Below are 19,014 nucleotides of genomic sequence, written 5' to 3'. Positions count from 1 at the left end.
ATTTTTTCAAATTCGTATTTTTAAAGGGAGTATGATATCCGCTCAGATGGAATCCAGCTTAAAGGTGTGGTATGATAGACGGATGTCTACTGAACTTGAACTTAAATAGCTACAAACTTGTGTTGAGCATATGAGAGCAAGCTTATACAAGAAGGCAGAAACTAGAGCTGACCTGCTCCAATCTCGCGAGCTGAATCAAGCAAAGATTGTCCATCTCAAAAAAGCCCTCGAGGATGCTTAGAATGCTCGAGCCATCATGGGCGATGATTTGACCAGCATAGAGAATGCTTATGCCAAGATGCTCGAGAGAATGAAGTCTTATGACGAAAAGTTGGCGGAGACGGAGAAGGAGGTCACTAAAGCTTCGACTATCACTGAAGACTCCGCAAAAGTTGAATTGAAGGTGGAGCTTGCACGGGCTTACGAAGAAAATCTTTCTAGGTTGGAAGAGCAAATCCGTCGTCGCAAGTTGCCTATTAAGTGATAACACCAACTTTTGTCACTTGTTAATGGTTATTAGACTCCATGTATATTTTTTCTTTAAACCGAATCAAAACATTCTGATTATCGAACTTTATTATGATTACTCATTCTATTTAGAATAAATAAGCATAATACTTATAGATTTTTAAACTCATAAATAAGTTTGATGAGCCTTTACCGACTACCGTTTGAGTTGGGCTAGTATGTAGATTGTTTAAGTCCATTTTGCATGTAACGTTGTGCTAAAAAAGTAAACTCTCTTAGTCTTAATGCTACGATATTGAATACACATGTTTTATCATTCTTATAGGAATAGACTACCTGACTACTGAAAGCACCCTAATACCACTAGGAAAGAACCCTAGAAGGGGGTAAATAGGGTTTATGCTAATCTAATCTGATTTAATACCGATTAAAACTAATTGATAAGTTATCCTAGCAAATAAGATATGCAATGAGTTATTAGCAAGGATAAGTAATATAAACAAGGGTAAAACAAGATAAACAAAAGATACAATTATGATAGAGCAATGTAAACAATGCAAACACACAATATGATCACGGAGTTCAGGCTTTCCGTTCTACGTCTCCGCTCCCCACTCCTGGGGAGAAATCCACTATCACACTGGGTTTTCAACAATCACCCGAAAACGTTTACACCTCACACTCGGTTTTCTAATTCACCGAAAACTTTACAATCTCACAATCTTACAATCCTACTTTATACCCTCTAAGTGTTGGTCTCTAGCCCGTGTCTTCCTCAAGTATTAGAAATTACAACCTACCTCTAGGCATTACCACCTACCACACTCCTCTTGGGATGACCCTGTCTCTCAATACACACTTCTCTCGGTGTACAAGTGTATTACAAAGTGTAACTCATAATTAATGCTTGATACAACAAATGTTTGTTCTCTAATATGAGAATACAATATAAGCTCACACTCAATGATACACTCCCCATAATCCAAATTATACTATGTATGAAAATACTAGAAGCTTAATGGTTGTGTGTGTAAGCAAAGAGTAAATAAAATCAACTAAACTCAATATAAACACTAGCTTAATAAAATGATAGTCAAACAATATAAATGTAAAGCTAGACTGAGTTTAGAGAAACTTTTCTATAGATAACAAGAGAGGGAGAAGAGTGGATGCTCAAACACCAAAGGATGATATCCTCTTTGCTTTTGTGAAAATTTCTTCACAAACTAAACTTGAAACAAACACTAAAACAAACTTAAACTTGTTTTAAACAATTCTCTTGATTGATAAAACTGAGGATGTGTGAGGGTATTTATAGGAAACTCAAAGCCACGAGAAAACAAGGCAAAAAGACCAAAAACCCAAATCTATAAAAGGCTAAAAAACTAGCTGTTATAGCATCAGTCGACTGACGACTTTCATCAGCCGACTGATAAGCTGACCATTAAAGGTGTTTTTCAGCTCATCAGTTGACTGATGGACCTTATCAATCGACTAATGACCTCATCAATCGACTGGTCAGTCGACCAAAATAAAACATAAACTTTTTGTTATTCGAGATGTCGATGATGATTTTCTTCTGACGTCATGCCAGCTACAAGTGCTATATGAAGAGATAGAATTTGGATCTCTAATGGTAATACGGCTTCACATCTGTATACCAAGGAGTATGGGGTTGTACCTATCGGTGTACGAACTATTGTGCGATACGCCCACAAGTTTTGACACAACTTCTCATTCCAATCTCTTTTGTTTGTCGAGACCACCTTAGTAAGAATCTTGACAAAAGGTCTTATTGAAAGCTTCTATTTTCCCATTAGCAGTAGGGTTGTAAGCTGTTGAGGCCAAATTCCTGATTCTAAACTATAGGTAATAAAAATTGCCTTTAATCCCTATCAAAGAAGTTAAGAACAAAACTGCTAAAACCTCGTCCGAAATGGTAAAAAAGGGAAAAACGCTGATATCTCTCAAACCGGAAGGAATTTGGCAAAATGGATAAAAGTAAACCAAACCCTTTGGGGTTGGTTTGGTTGGCTCCATCTCGTCAAGATAGTCGATTTTTATATATAATTCATCAAATTCTGACTTACGGTTTGAAAGTTATGACATGTTCTTCGTGGCATGTTCTGGAGCTCGCCTGCATAAGTCAAGCTCACCTACAGAGCTCGCCTGCATAAGTCAAGCTTGCCTGCACAACCTCGCCTGACAGCTTGAAACTTGCCTACATGATCTAGGCTCACCCGAAGGTAAGCTCGCCTGCACAACCTCGCCTGCAGAGCTCGCCTGCATGATCCATGCTCGCCTGAAGGCTGAAGCTCGCTTGAAAAGGGTGAAGTCTGCCTGTAAGGAAGTCCACCTGCAAGGATAGATCTCGCCTGAGCATTGGAGCTCACCCGAACTAAGCGAAGCTCGCCTACACAGCTTTGCCTACGAGGCTTGCCTGCACAGCTCACCTGCATAGCCTCGCCTGAAGGCCGAGTTCGCCTGTAGCACCAAGGATCGCCTGCATGCCAAAGCTCGCCTACTCGCCTGAAAGCTCGCCCGCTTGCCTGACAGCCCAAGCTCGCCTACAATGTCAAGCTCGCCTGCACGACTGGGCCAAGTCAGCCACTTGAGCTTAAAACGTGGGAGTGGATACACCCACTCCCCATGATCTAAGGGACGGAGTATGGTTCTCCTCACCTCTCTAATGGTCACATCCTAAGATTTAAGGGATGGAGTTATGGTCCCCCTCAACCATAATCCCACAATTTGAGAGAATGGCCATGCTTCTCCTCCACTATAAATAGCCAATGATGGCTATCAAAAGAGAGGTCTTGAACTCTGGATCAAGACCGAACCTATTTGGCTTCTTGGCAATCAGTTCTCTTAAGCTCTAAAAGAATCGAGCCTGGCTCTTGGCATTGTTCTTGCACGGTAGCATCTTCTTCCAGCTTTCGGCCTTCATATCCATTAAGCTCGGGAACTCGAACTCGATCAACATGAGCTTCTACTGCGTACTGAAGCTCGCCTGCAACTTCGCTCGGATCGTCCAAGGGAAGCAAACTCGGTTCTGACACTGAGAGAGGCGTCCTATCGCTACCAAAGACCCCACGTTAAACAATGAGGGTATTCCCTCCGCTTCTGTTATAATTTTGATCTATTAGTTTATAATAAGTTATTCTTATCAATACAAATGAGATCTCCATTTCGGGAAATCAAAAATTTACACATACATGAACTTATCGCAGAATCGAGTGAAGGCTTGGCTAACAAACTGGGGCCCATTGTCATGGATACTTTTTAAGAACTAAATGTCTCTTATCTCAACAAGGCCTCTCTTGGGAGAATGACTTCCTTGAACGGGCTACGTACGTGCCATGTGTCATTGTGGTCGTTCATTATTTTGAAAAAAAAGAGGGATTTATCTGTCGCCTGTACCTGTATATAATGTGATGTTTTATGAATTTAACTACATCACTTGTCTTGACTTCTTTTAATGGGATCGCTTCTGCCCATTTGGAGAAGTAGTCAGTTGTGGCTAATATGAAGTGATGTCCCTTGGAAGAAGGTGGGGGAAATCAGACCAACAATGTCCATACCCCACATCTCGAATGGCCATGAAGCGACTGATGGATGAAGATGTTCAGACGGCTGATGCATGTAGTTAGCATGTATCTGGTAGGCATGGCATCGTTTAGCATAAACAACAGTGTCTCTAATCATATTTGGCCAATAATAACTTAGTCTGCAAAGTCGGTCCCACAACTTAGGGCCGGGCTGATGAGCTCTACAGATGCCATCATGCGCCTCCTTAAGAGCTTTTTCTGCTTTTTTGCTTGACAAGCAGCGAAGAAATAGTCCGTCATATGACCTTCGATATAAAATCTGAGACTGGGAATTGTAGTACAATCTGGGTGCTCATCTGCGAAGAGATTCTTTTTCTTTTATGTCTTCGGGCAATAAGACATATAAGACATAATCAATGATCGGAACTGCCAATCTCTAGGCTCGAGAGGTTCTGGGGCTTCGTCGATTGCGTTAATTTGCAATGCGTATTTCAGCCGAAATAATTGCCTGCTGGTCATCATGATTAGCTAGGTGACTCTTTCAGGTAGGGCTAATGTAGCTGCAAGAAATGTCAATACATCGGCATAGGTATTCTTGAGACGAAGTATATAGTCAATGTGAAAGCCTTCAAAGGAGTTGGTCAATGCAATAGCTGCGGTATGATAGGGAATGAGGTCCTCATTCATAACTTCATATTCTCCTTTTACCTGGTTAACGATGAGTTGTGAATCACCATACGCCTCTAGATCCTTCACCCCCAGTTGTTTGGCTATGTCAAGGCCAGTTAACAAAGCATTATATTCGGCTACATTATTGGAGCATGGTTCTGTTAAGAAAACAGCTCGAGGTAGCACATGATTTTGTAGGGACAAAGACTACCCCCACTCCGACAATAACTGGACCAGTAGGGTTTGCTCTTGCTGCATCATCGAAGTATAATTGCCATACATGTTCTTTCGATGCAATATTGGCTTCATACGTCTCATCATGTATATCCTGGTACAATTTGACCTTCACGTTCAATGGGTGATTGACTATAAGATCACAGATAGCTTGACCTTTCACTGCCTTTTGATGTTTGAAGTAGATATCATACTGAGATAGCAACAACGCCCATCTTGCAAGTCACCAGTTTAATGCACCGGGCTGCATCAAGAACACCCATATAGGATTGATCTGAGAAATGAGATATATGGTTTGTCCAAACAGGTAATGTCGCATCTTTTGGACTGTGAACATTAGGGCTAAGCATTCCTTTTCAATAGAAGGATAGTGAGGTTCAGCTCCTAATAAAGTCCTACTGAGATAATATATGGCTTGCTCATGGCTGTTATCATTATCTTGTGCTAAGAGTCCTGCTAAGGCATGCTCTATAGCTCAAATGTATATCAAAAATGGTCTACCTGACTTTGGTGCAACCAACACAGGTGAACTGGAGAGATATTGCTTGATCTCTTCAAATGCTTTCTGACAAGCCTCATCTCATACGAAAGATACCCCTTTCTTCATGAGTCTCGAGAATGATTGACACTTGCCTAATAAATTGGAGATGAACCTACGAATGTACACCATACGCCCCTGTAGACTACGAAGTTTCTTAAGGTTCTTTGGAGGCGGAAGCTCTTGAATAGCCTTGACTTTATCTGGTCAAGGCGAATTATATTGGTTGTGACTACGAACACCAGGAATTTACCACTGGCCATTCCTAGGAATGATTTGGTTGGGTTCATTTTTAGTTGTTGCCTCTGTATGATATCAAACATTGTTTTCAAGTCATGTAAATGATCTCCCTTATCATGACTTTTGACCACTAGATCATCAATATAACATTCCACAGTCTTCCTTAAATGTTCTCGGAAAATAGTGGTCATAGCCCGTTGATACGTAGCGTCAGCATTCTTCAATCCAAAGGGCATTACAGTATAACAGTATATCCCTAAAGATGTTCGAAAAGAAGTATGTTTCTTATCATCAGGATACATCTTAATTTGATTGTACCCTGAGAATCCATCCATAAAGGACATCCTTTCAAACCCGCACGTATTGTCAATGATGACATTAGTGATGGGTAAAGGAAAATTATCAGGTTGATTTAGATGAGTCTCAATTGGCTGAGCTGAAGTTATGTTGACTATAAGTTCTTTGAATACGACGCCAGTGCTGACATCCAAATCCCAACAGGTTGATTTAGATGAAGAATTAGTGAAGCTTCCATCTAACTCCTCAGTTGCCTCGAAGCACCATATTAACAGTGGAGATTCATATCCCAACCCCCTGTGTGTTTTGTAATAATAATCATCAGGTTTCCCTTCCAGAACATAGGCAAACTTAAGAGGTGTCTTCCGTCCTTTACCAAAATTTAAACCTTCTTTGCGGGTAAAGTCGTATCTCATTTTCCTCATAAGATATCGCGCTATTGGCGCAAAGTATGAGAATTGAGGGGCTTTTACTTACTTTTTAGATTCTTCCCAAAGGGTTTGTATTGGACCATCAGTTTACCTAAAGATGATGTCTTTTTGACTATTATTCTTGGCTGGTACTATAAAGACTGTCTGCGAAGATTCGACTTACCGTCGACTTATCACGAAGGATGATTGGATCGGCATGTGCAAAGCGGATTTAGTATATAGTCGTGGAAGGGGATCTGATATCACATCAACACTACTACCTGGCATATCATAGTTACATTTAACACACGGTAAGTAAGCTAAAGCATCATTGTTATTAAAGATAACTTCGCTGTCATCAGCGTCATTTACATCCAGACTTTCAAGACCAATTATGATGGGTTCGATGTCATTGAAAACAAGACCATGTTCATACTCAGACTCAGTATCGGTATCATTGCCGCTATCAAGGTCCTAAACTAGTGGTACATCAATTGGCTCACTATCAAGATAGTGGATGGAATCTGTAAAATAATTCTCAACTCCATTGAATGGTTGCTTTTCTGTGACCACTGTTCTGACCTCACCACTCTCATCTACATATCTCATGCATTGATGTAGAATGGATGGAACAATCAAATTGTTATGAATCCATGGCCGACCCAATAACAAATTATAAGACGTCTCTGCATGAATGACATAGCAGGTGACATCTGTCCTCAAATCACCCATTTGGCATTTGAGCTTGATTTTGCCTAGGGGAAGAGTGTTGGAAGCATTGAAGCCATAAATGGTGGTTCCCATTATCGATAATTGATGTAGTAGGACCCCAAGATGGTGAATGAGCCTCAAAGGTATGATGCTCAAAGCAGAACCCGGGTCAATCTGAATTCAATCTACTTGAACAGAATTGATATACCCTATGAAGTATAAGGGTCTATCATGCTTCAGATTTCTCACATGCATATCCTCCGGAGAAAAGGTGATGCATGGCATCCTTCCTTGAAAGATCTGATGACATTGAGGGTAGGCCTCCAATGTTTCTACTATTGGGTTTGGTGGAAGGTGAGCCAGGAAGGTCTCATTATCCGCCAATGCTTCACGAAGGTCTTCTCTTGTTGATCGTGATAAACGTAAGAGCTCGAACAAGGTAATTCTTATTGGGATGTTAGATAATTGAGCTAACACATCAAACTAAAAAGGACCATTCGAGCTTTCCTGGAACATCCTTCCTGAGTGCCTTATTGTAACGGAGTTCCTTCCCCTTGGGATCATAGGCGGATGCTGGTGCTTTATCTGTTGCCTCCTTCTCCGGTCTCGGTGGGGCTACTGCTGCGTCAGGGTATTTCTTCAAATACTCCTTTCCTCCACGGGTTCCTGATGTCTGCACAGGTTGTGTGGCGAACGCTAGCTATTCGTCTTCGAAACTACTGAGGGACGTAGTTTCAACTTCCTCGTTAGGAATGACTGACACGGCATTATAGGATTTTCACTTGGATTTGGACTTCTTTGAATTTGTTGAAGTCCATGTCTATCTACTAGTAGATCAGGATAGACCCACATGACTCCACCTTCAGGAGTGGTATAAGGAGCCATACCCTTCTCCTTCTGTTGATGAGGATCGAGGTTCATAATCCTGGTCTCTGCTTGAGGAATTAGTTTCATATCGTCCTGAACTTGAACTTCTGTAAAGTCTCTGAACTTCAACGAGACCATGTTTGCCGACACCTTCTTCTGATACGTCTGAAGGGTCATGACACATGCATCCAACAAAGCTTAGATTTTATCTTTCAAGATATAACATGCCTTGGTTAGGTTATGCATCATCCTGTGGTACATGCAGTAGTTAGGATCATCTACCCTCGATACTTCTTTAGGTCGCCTCAAATCGGGGAGCTTGATCTTATTCGTCTTTATCAAAGACTTGAGGATCGGGATGATGTTTTCATCTTTAAAATCGTATTTCTTTTGAAAGTGATTATCAGAAGAATTGCCTTTTTGCTTTGCTGGGGACTTAGAAGAAGGGTTGGTATCTACTGTCAATGTGTCTTTCCTCTTTGATTGCTTTTGAGGGTTAAACTTGTCTTTATTCCCTCCCTTTTTAGGATGGGACTCGTGAGGCTCTTCTGCCTCTATCCTTTTGAGCCTGTTCTCGACCTACTCATCCTGCCACACTAAATCCTTCCATGAACGGGCTTCAACAACATCCATCTTGGATAATATGTTGATATAAAGGTTGTTACGGCATATCTCCATAAGAGTAGCTTCAGAGACTTGATCGTATGAATGCAACGATCGATTTCTGAATTTTTTGTGAAAGTCACTGACAGACTCTGTCTTCTTTTACTGTTTAGCCAACAGTGTAGCTATGGACACCTCATTGTCATCATCAAAGAACCAAGCTAGAAAGAGCTTCTCTAGATCCATCCAACTTTTAATTGACCTAAGCTCGAGTCCATGAAACCATTCAAAAGCTACCCCTTTTAGGGTACTGATGAACAGTCTAGTCATAATAAGATCATTACCCACTATATGTCCAGTCTATGCCTAGAAATAGTAGATGTGTTAGGTAGGTGAACCATTGCCATCAAATTATACCAAATTGAGCGGCTTCAATTTTGGGGGATAGGGGACGGTATCCCATTTAGTTGGATAAGGTCTAGCTACCCCCAGGTCTTTGAAGTTTCTGTGGAGCTTCAATACGTTAAGTTGCTTTTGGAAATCATCTAATTTTTGGTCCCGTACTTTCTTACAATGATTGGATTCAGATTTAGATGATTCAGAATGAATATGCAGAATCTTTTCCTCCTCATCTTCTTCATCATTGTCATCTTGATTTCGACGGCTGTTTTCTTCCTCGATGTGTGAAGGTCGCCTAGGCCTTGATCCCGAGGCTTGGGGATGGACTTTCTTCTTTTTCTTTTCTTTCTCCCTGAGGAGTTTCTCTATCATTGCTTCTAAGCATTTGATAGATTCCTATTGCTGACGGATGGTTGATTGTTGCTCCTCCATCTTTCTCGCCATGTCTTCCTCGCTTCCAATCATGTGAGCACTTGTCTGTTCACTTTGATCAGTGTTGAAAGGTTGAGAAGTTGCAATGGCTAAGTTCTCAAGCTCTTCATCAGCATCATCTGTAATACCTGCTAATCGCCAATAATCTAACGGGATCACCACACCAGTATGAGTACGAGTATGTCGATATACTCCTTGTCCATCAACAAGCATTTTACCTAACCCTGGAGAGTACTCAGGATCATAAGATTCAGAAGAATCAGCCAAGACTTTGCTCTTACCCTTGCTGACCATATTAATCATCACTTCAATGTGGCGATTCTTGAGCGCTTATTTCTTAGGACAAAAGCGCCTTCTTCTAGACGACGAGACCGTCGACGACTCAGTTAATCATTCAAAGACTGAAGACTTATGTGTTGACTCCCCACATGGACATTAGGAAAACACTACTGGGATAATATTCTTACAGCCGTAATGAGATTGCATCTGACTCGTGATGTATTTGCGTGTGAGATAAGCACGGAGGTCAACGGTGAAACTACCCCCAGCGGGCTCTGTCGACTTAGCTTTACCTGAGTGATATCCTCTAAATGTTAGAGGTTGATGAACTTGGGTAGCTGAATGAACTTCGTCATTCATATGTTTATGACGAGGTCCGTTGATAGGACGAACTTGGTGCATTCGCCTTCTCGGTCGGTTCTTAATTTGAGGTTCGTTTTCTGTATGAACCTCGGTATGAACCACTTGCTTAGTTTGTTGAACCTGACTTTGAGGACGAGGTTCATCTTCTGAGTCTACTTAGGTATGGGGATGAGGTCTTTCATTTTTATGTTCCTCGACCACCTGACCCTCGACAGACTTGTTGTCCTTGGCTGATCAGCTCTCGGTCGATAGCGGAAACCGTCTACCGAGACCAAAGCTCAAACTCTATGACGAGCTTGGTTCTGGCGCTGACGTTGTCGTACATGTCTTGATAGTGAACCAACAAAAACTCCTACCTTAGCCGAAGCTGGATGAGGTTCATTATCAGAAGCCAAGTTTTGGCTAGAAGAAGCCGAAGTTTGGCTAGGTTGCTTAACAACCCATTTTTTAGCCTGACGGCTAGTTGTTGGAGCCTCATCTTTGAGAGGCATATACTTTTCCTCAGGAATAACTCGAGCAAAATCATCAGAAGCTACATGGGCTGAAGTCTCATAAGAGAATCGACGGCACTTTCGTGCCTTGGTGGGACTGGACTTACTAGAGGAGAGAAACTCCTCGAACTTTGTCTGGTCAAACTCTATGACTAGAGTTTCAACCTCGGTTCCTACTACAATTTTGTCTGACTGTACCACCACCATTTTATCAGAAAGAATGGTTGCTCCCACTGTGCTCATCATCTTCTGTAGGGTCAAAAAATTAAAGTTTGATTGATTTCTTGTTTTAAGAAATAAATTCGATCACTTAGTACGAATCCCTTATAACCACTCATTCTTTCTCTCGATTATAGAGGAAGAGAAGATTAGTTTGACTTCTCTTTTGTTTAAAAGTGGATTCTTGATAGCGAAAGCATGCTTCTCTCGACGCTCAAGCTGAGATTGCTTCCTGTTGACGATCAGAACAAGATCACAAAAACTTCTAATGATGGCTTAGATCACGAGGATGTAGGCATTGGTCTTTCTTTATGTGATCGCCAATAACTCCTCCAGAAGTTCCAAAAAAATCCCTTCTCTATAGCCGCTCATGGCTATTTATAGAGTTCATAGCACGTGACTAACGTGCTTGAATTATGGGTAGAGGGCATAAATGCCTCCTTCAATTTAGCCTACGTCGGTTAATGTGGGCGTAATGTGCTCCTGAAGCTTAGCCTACATGGCTGACTAAGTCTTCAAATCCATTACAGCTGGATTTTCTATGGATGACGAGCGTCGCTGCATGGTGAGGTTCGTCAAATTGGACAAGCCTCGATACACAGTGAGGTTCGTCTTAAAAGGCCAGCTTTATTGTATAGCAAACTTTGTCTTCACTAACACTGACTGACGAGCTTCGTCTTCACTAACGAGCTTCGTCTTCATTAATGAACTTCGTCTTCGACAACTGAGTCTAACTGCGTAGCAAGTCTTGTGAATTTCCTTTTGACGAGCCTTATCTTCACTAATGAGTTCTCGTCTGGTGATGAGCTCTGAACCTCGTATCCAATGACTAGCTTTGAACCTTGTTTCCACTGGTGAGTTTGCCGAGCCTTGCTGTGTAGTAAGACACGTTTCTGATATAGCTCCTCACTGGGTGATCAGTCTCATCTTTGACCACGATGAGGTTCGTCCCTTTGATGACCTTCGTCATATCTCGAAGTTCGACATTTTTTAATGCTTACAAGACCCTAAGTTTTCCCAGCAATCTCACCTCTGGTATAAGGGAGTTTCCTTCGAAGAGTTCTCATGGTCCTAGGCACCTATCACAGACTTAATCACTGCTCCTGCGCTCATATGAGCTATTGACTGTTAGAGCTTCGGTGATATTTGGCCTCATCAAATTCTATGTTCCGGCCAGATTTATTCTGTGATGGCGATTAGAAGTTGTTAGCCTTCTTGTTTTGATGATGTTTAATAAATAATTTACAACTAATGTTGTTTGTCTAGTGTTTGTGTTTTCGTATTTATTCTAGGAAAACAATATGTTAGAGGTTAGATGGATTGTGTTTCAACGATAATATCCAATGGAGGTTGGCGGAATAGTAGGTGAAGCTATGTACAATTCAAGTTGAAGATCCAAGTTCAAGCTTCATCCGTAAGTGTACCAAGTTGAGCTCATTGAAGACCTTCATCAAGCTTGGGTAATTTAGTTTAGGAGTTTATATTATGTATGTTAATACCTTAAGCTCAATATAATATACACACACATATTTATTGGTTTCCATGTATATATATAGTTATATATATATATATACATATATGTTTTGGTTTGGTAGTTTTTAAGTTTTACTATGAAACAATTAAATATAATTAGAAAATATATTTTAGTTTCATACTTATATGCATATATATGATTTCATCAATATCAATTTTATTTAGTTCAATGAAATCATGTTTTAGTGCATTATATGTGTATTTTGATAAAATACTATATTTATTGTTTATAGACTTCATAACAATAGTTTACATCTTTCTCCAAGTCTATAAAATTATTTTGTAAAGTTTTAAAATATGGTTTAGGCAAAATGTCAAAATTCATATGTTTACATTTCTATGTTTTGGACCTCCTTACAAAATAATGATATTTTATATTTGGGAAGTCCTTTTTGCAAACCAGTCTTTGTAGTATGTTTATTATCATGTCTACAATCATTCTCCAAAGTTTTACATTTTTCTAAATTTTTTTGATATTTTTAAACAGTGTTTTAAAACCAGCAAACTATTTTAAAACCTAAAAATCTCATATATCAGTTCACGATTGACCGCCACGGTCGACCACGCCCTTGTTTTTCCCTTAGGATGCAGCAAAAACTTTCGCGGTCGACCGCCATGGTCAACCGTCAGCTTGAAAATTCCCACGGTCAACCGCCACGGTCGACCGCCACGGTCGACCGCGTAAGTCTCTGGAAGTTTTCTGAGATTCAAAGCTGGTTCGCGGTCGACCGAGAGTTTTCCACGGACGACCGCCAATAGCCCAATGGCTATTTTTAGTACATAATCGTATTCCTGATTTTCTAGGATTTTTGTTATTTTTTTTGGGGTTTTGGCTGTTGGTTTCTCTTCCTATATAAACCCCTCAACCCCTCTTCTATCAGTAACCAAGGAGAAAGTTTTAAGCAAGTTTAAGAGGGTTTTATAGTTTGTTCAGTTTGTTTTTGGGGTTTGCTTTTACAAAGAGGAGCTTGCATCATCTGTTGAGGAGTTCATTTTCAATATCTTCTCATCCTCTCTTTGTGTTTATAGAGAAGTTTTCTAACTTCTTTCTCTAGCAATTTTATTATTGATTTTCATATTCTTATTATTGCTAGTTTGCTAGTTGAGTTAGATTTTATTTCACTCATTGTTTACACACACCCACATGAGCTTATTGTATTTTTATACATAGTATATTTAGGTTGGTGAGAGTTATAACAATTGAGTGTGAGCTTTCATTGTGTTCTCATCCATATTAGAGAACAATCATTTGTTGTATTTGTGCTTATTATGAGATACACTTTGTAATACACTTGTACACCGAGAGGAGTGTGTGATGAGAGTCGGGGATCGTCCCAAGAGGAGTGGTGTCTGTTGACGAACCTAGGGAGAGGTTATAACCGAGCACTTGAGGGAGACACGGCTAGGTCCAACACTTGTGAGGGTGTAGAGTGGGTTTGTAAGAGTGTGAGTTGTAGAGTTTTTGATTAGCTAGAAAACCGAGTGTGTAGAAGTTTCGGCTTCCAAACCGGATTGTGATAGTGGATTTCTCCCCGGGAGTGGGGAGCGGAGACGTAGGACGGAAGGTCCGAACTCCGTAATTATTTGAGTGTGTTTGAGTTTTTCATTGGCGCATTTGCTTATGCATTTATCTTATATCGCCAATTGCCTATTACTCTTGTATATTTTACCCTATCACATTTGTAGTTTGATTATATCACCCTTGTGTTAGTTTATATATCCTTGCATATATTTTTATCATATAGGATATATCTTATTGTTCATATTGCTTATCCTAGCTCATTATCTTGTTGTATTTCATACTTGCTAGGATAAATTATTAATTAGTTTTAATTGGCATAAAATCGGATTAGATTAGCATAAGACCCTAATCACCCCCTCTCTAGGGTCTAACAGAAGTCAGGGTCGTTTTTCAAGAAAAACAACCACCATTATGGTAGGTCTTCTGCTGGAGGGTTTTCAAGGGGTATTGAAGATCGCTCTACCATCTAATTGATGGTGTGCTTGGCAAACATTCCCCAGTTGCTAAGACTTTCGAGGGTTGTACGTATGATGGTTCCTCTTAGCTAAAGCTAACCTTCCTTAGCTTGAATGATGTAACTTCTGACTTCATTTAGCTTAGATGGTGCAACTCCGATGTTGTTCTTCAGGGTGAGTAGAATCAGGCCCTTGATCAGAACTTGGCATGTCTTCTCGAAAAAGAAGAGTGGCCCTACAAATAAAGTCATGGAGTTTGCAAGGGACTGCTTTCTTCTTCGACTTTATGCCAGATTCTAGACTTATGATGATTGGGCAATCTACACACAAAGAGTCGTAAGAGGGCGGGAATAAGTTCCCCCGTGATACTTCTGACGATCAAGTCAGTTGATGAACTTGAGCTTGAGTGGGGTGGCAAAACTATCTGTTCTTGTTTTTGTGTAGTGCGTGCTCTTGAGGGGTTTAGATTACAAACCTCCATCGCTTTACAGTTGTCAACTGGTGACTGGAGGGGAAGCCACTTCGTCACGAGATAGGGTGTCTTCATATTTTTCGGGAAGTGATTGATAGCGTGACAGAAGGCACGTGGGCATACTGAATCATCCCTCACTTTACAGGTGTCAGCTGGCGACTGGAGGTGAAGTCACTTCAGCATGAGAGAGGGTGTCTCCGCATTCTCCAAGAAGTGATTGAGCTGACAAGTCATGGAGACCTATCAGGCAAAATTCTAGATAAGGCTTGTCCGAGGTGGATGGAGATATCGACATATGCTCTGGGATAGGGGCTTGGAGCTGGGGTCAAATTCTCAATTTAATTAGTAGCAGGGGATGTCCCTTCAATTGCTTCTGAGAATTGCACAGTGAGTGGTCGAGTGCCCTAAGTAGGGTCGTCATTGATGATAGGGTCGATCAACACCACCTTTCGCGTCGACTCAGGGGTGTTGACATGTCCGACTGGTTGGAATATCATCTCATCTCAGCTAATAACCTTCTCTTGAGTCGATATAAAGATATCGACTCGTATGGGAGGTCAGGATCTCTCGTGCCAACCAATATCGCCTTTGGTATCGACACAAGAGAGTCGACTTGATGAGTCAGTGGGGGTCGAGTCCTCTGTGATTGTGCCTTGGGTTTATCCCTGATAAGGTACCAAGGTCTTGTAATTAGCCATGATAGTCGAGTTGCACGGAAGCATTCGACCATCTGTCGTGCCCTGGGCTTACCTTGATAAAAAACCAAGGGCTTGTAATTCGACTAAGGAATTAAATGCCTAAAACTTTTGAGAGTTGACTAGGGCTCTTCTTACCCTAAGGCCGAGAGACGACTGTGTGAGTCGGCCAAAGAGTTGAGTTTATTTTGCTAGGACTCTCATTGTATCATTTTGTAAATATACGTATCTTGGATGAGTGAACACCATAACAGTCTCTTATTTTGCCAGTTCTTGTTGTGACCTCCACGTCTGTCTGATCTGAACCTCTTCTTCATATTATTATGCTTACGATCATCAACCGAGAAATTTTCATTTTTCTCATTTTCAATCACCAAGGATTTCTTCAATACAGCTGCATAAGTGGAGAGTTTAAATGAGCTTACTTGAAACCTTATCTCGGGTTGCAAACCCTTCTTGAAACGATGTGCCATATCTTCTTCGGTTGCAACAAAATGATGTGCAAACTTGGACAAATAAGCGAATTCCTCCTCGTACTTAGCCACAGTCTTATCATTTTGCTTCAACTTGCGGAATTCCTTCTCCTTCTGCTGGCGAACAGTCTTTGAAAAGTGTTTCTCATAGAAGTCTTTCTTAACTCTTCCTAAGATATTTGGTCAGCATCATCTCCCAGAATCCCCTACTTCATTTGCCACCAGCCACATGCATGTCCTTTTAACATATATATTGTATAAGCCATATTTTCTCCATCAAGACACTTCATATAAGTAAAAACTTTCTCCATCTCTGTGATCCAGTCTTTAACTACCATAGGATCAATACTTCCTTCAAAGGTAGGCGATGTCAACCTCTTAAACTCTGTCATACTGCTTCGTAGTCAAGGATGATCAATGTCTCGAGATTCTTGCTATTGGTTAATTCGTTGTTGCTAATTTTGCATCGCAGAAGTGGGATTTTACATCATCTGCAGCATAGCATTTGCATCCATTTGATTTCCTCCAGAACCACAGAACCAGATCCACGTGCATTTCTACCATCAAACATTTGCCCCAAAGTCTTGTGCAAACCACTTTCTCCAGTTAAAGTAGTGTTCATGTTGTTCCTAGCTATCTAGTTATAAATAAAACAAACAATATGTCAATAATCATTAAAAGCAATTCTAAAATTTATTTCTAAATGCTAATATCTATAGACTTCTAAGCCTAGGACTTCTAAACTTAAGCTGTGATACCACAACTTGTTACACCCCAAAATGCACAGCTAATTTTGAGATGCATGACAACGACAACACATGCAAAAAGCACATGCTAAGCCTGTTGTACACTTCTATATTATAAATAAATTTTACCTAAAAGAAACTTTATTGACAAATAGAAGTCCAAGAGCAAAAACTACATTATAACAAGTTTACTCTAATGAGCCAAAAGACTCTTATTACATAAACATAGTAGCATGACTAGTATAACTATAACTTTCAGCATCAAACACTCTAAATGATTCTTCTCACAAAGCTCTGAGGTTAAAATAAAGCTATCTACTTTTTATTTGAAAAAAATTTAAAAACAATGGGGTGAGTTTATACTCAGTGAGCAGATAATTTATCATTAGCGGATCAGACAAGTTTAAGAAATTATCAAAAATTCAAATAAGCTATTGTTAAAAAGAACGATTGAGAAACACATAATATTTCGAATAAGAGAAATTTCCAAGAATAGCATGTGACATTGTAATAAAAGAATATTCACAAATTTAAGAAACAATATGAATGAACGCTAAATACTTTTAAAACTATATCGATCTAAATTCACACTTGCAAAACTTCCTCAGTTGTCACACTAAGACTATAAAAATTATAGCCCAGTAACATGGGAATACGTATCGACTCAGTATAGGTCAACCCGGGGACAGAATGTACTTAGCACTATCATAGGTTACCCAAAAGCCACTTTACTTTTGCCAAAAAGGTCACTTTAATACTGGTCGGTACATTTAATACCATATAGTAGGCTTTAACAAATCACTTTACTCTATAGCGGATTTCAAAGGATTTTTAACATTTAAAACACTTTTCTTTTCGCTCAAAGTATAGCTCACAATTTCCACTTGTACGAAAAGCAATATAAATGCTTAAACACTTTTGTAAACTTTTCTCTTATCAATTTCATGAGAACAGAATATTCATGAATCTAAACAAATAAATAAATTTTTTTGTCAAATAGAGCTCTTCAAATAATGCATTTGAACAGTAAATTAGAAATGATTTGTTTTCAATAATCTCATATACTAAATAATATTTATCTTGTAAAAGTTAAATAGCTATCACATTCAAATTTGTTAACAATTATTATAAATGAACAGAATAACATGTCTGATCCATAATTTCTCTCCATAAAAATAAAAATTATCATTTAAATAATATATAATAGAAAACAACCAATGAGAAGAAATATACTCACCTTCAAAAAATCTGACAACAATTTGAAGAACCGTACTCCAAAAATCTACTCCTTGATCAAACCTATAAGCATCCAAGAATATAAATTTCCAATACTAAAGATTCCATACTCAAACTATTTTTGGGTATAAAACTAATATTTCTAGTTTTTAGGGGTATTCTAAAATTTGTCCCTTTTCTTTAGGCTTAAACAAAAGTTTTGGACAAAACTATTTACTTTTCTATGATAAAGGGCTAAAAGATTTTTTTTCATCAAATTAGTTCTTGATAAGGACATGCTTTAAAAGTTGGACCTAAAAGCAAACTTTTATAAACTAAGTGTTTATATGCAAAAAAAATTCATTTCTTCTTCCTCATGTTTTTTGTTGTTTGATGTTCCAGAACCCATCACCTTGAATTGGGTTCAGTGGCTATGGTGTGAACCGTCGGTGAAGGTCCGGTCCAAGAATTGACTGAAGATCACCGGACATTGCTAGAGGTGACGCCAATGGCCAGAAAAGATACTACTTTCTTTTTCTTCTACCAGAACTCATAACTAAAAACAAAACAATCACCTTGTTGAAGTCTTCCTTCTCAAATCCTCTCTCTGACTTCTTTGAGAGCTATTTTATTTCTCTTTTTATTTTTGTGCATGAAGCTATGAGGGACTGATTTACTTAGGGTTTTCAAAGTCTCTTTACATTCTATAACTCTTATTATATTTATTACTATTTAACACATTAGATTACCCAATTGAAACATGGTTTAGAGCTAGAATTACAAAACCTTTGATTTTCTTTTTTTCGTTTCTCAAATGATTAAAAAAAGGGTTCTCTATCATATAGCATTTACATATTAATCTTAGAGATCTTTAGTCATTAATATTAGTTAAATTTAGTGTTAACCATACCCAAATTCTAATTTACACATATTTACATTCTATTTTAAAAATAAAATTTGGATAGATTTAGCATTAGAAAATTACAAGCTTAGCGTATGAATGTTATAGGAGAGCTTTTAGATGAAAATTTTCACGTTTGCATAACAGAGGGTACTAACATGCTAATTTTAAACAATTCATGATATATAAATGCTCCAAAACCAGCTGAGAATGGATAATTGCTAAATTTGTGAA

The sequence above is a fragment of the Asparagus officinalis genome, chromosome 8, assembly GCF_001876935.1.
Source record: "Asparagus officinalis chromosome 8, Aspof.V1, whole genome shotgun sequence".
Taxonomy (NCBI): domain Eukaryota; kingdom Viridiplantae; phylum Streptophyta; class Magnoliopsida; order Asparagales; family Asparagaceae; genus Asparagus; species Asparagus officinalis.
The sequence above is the reverse complement of the archived record's forward strand: the minus strand, read 5'-3'. Positions refer to the sequence as shown.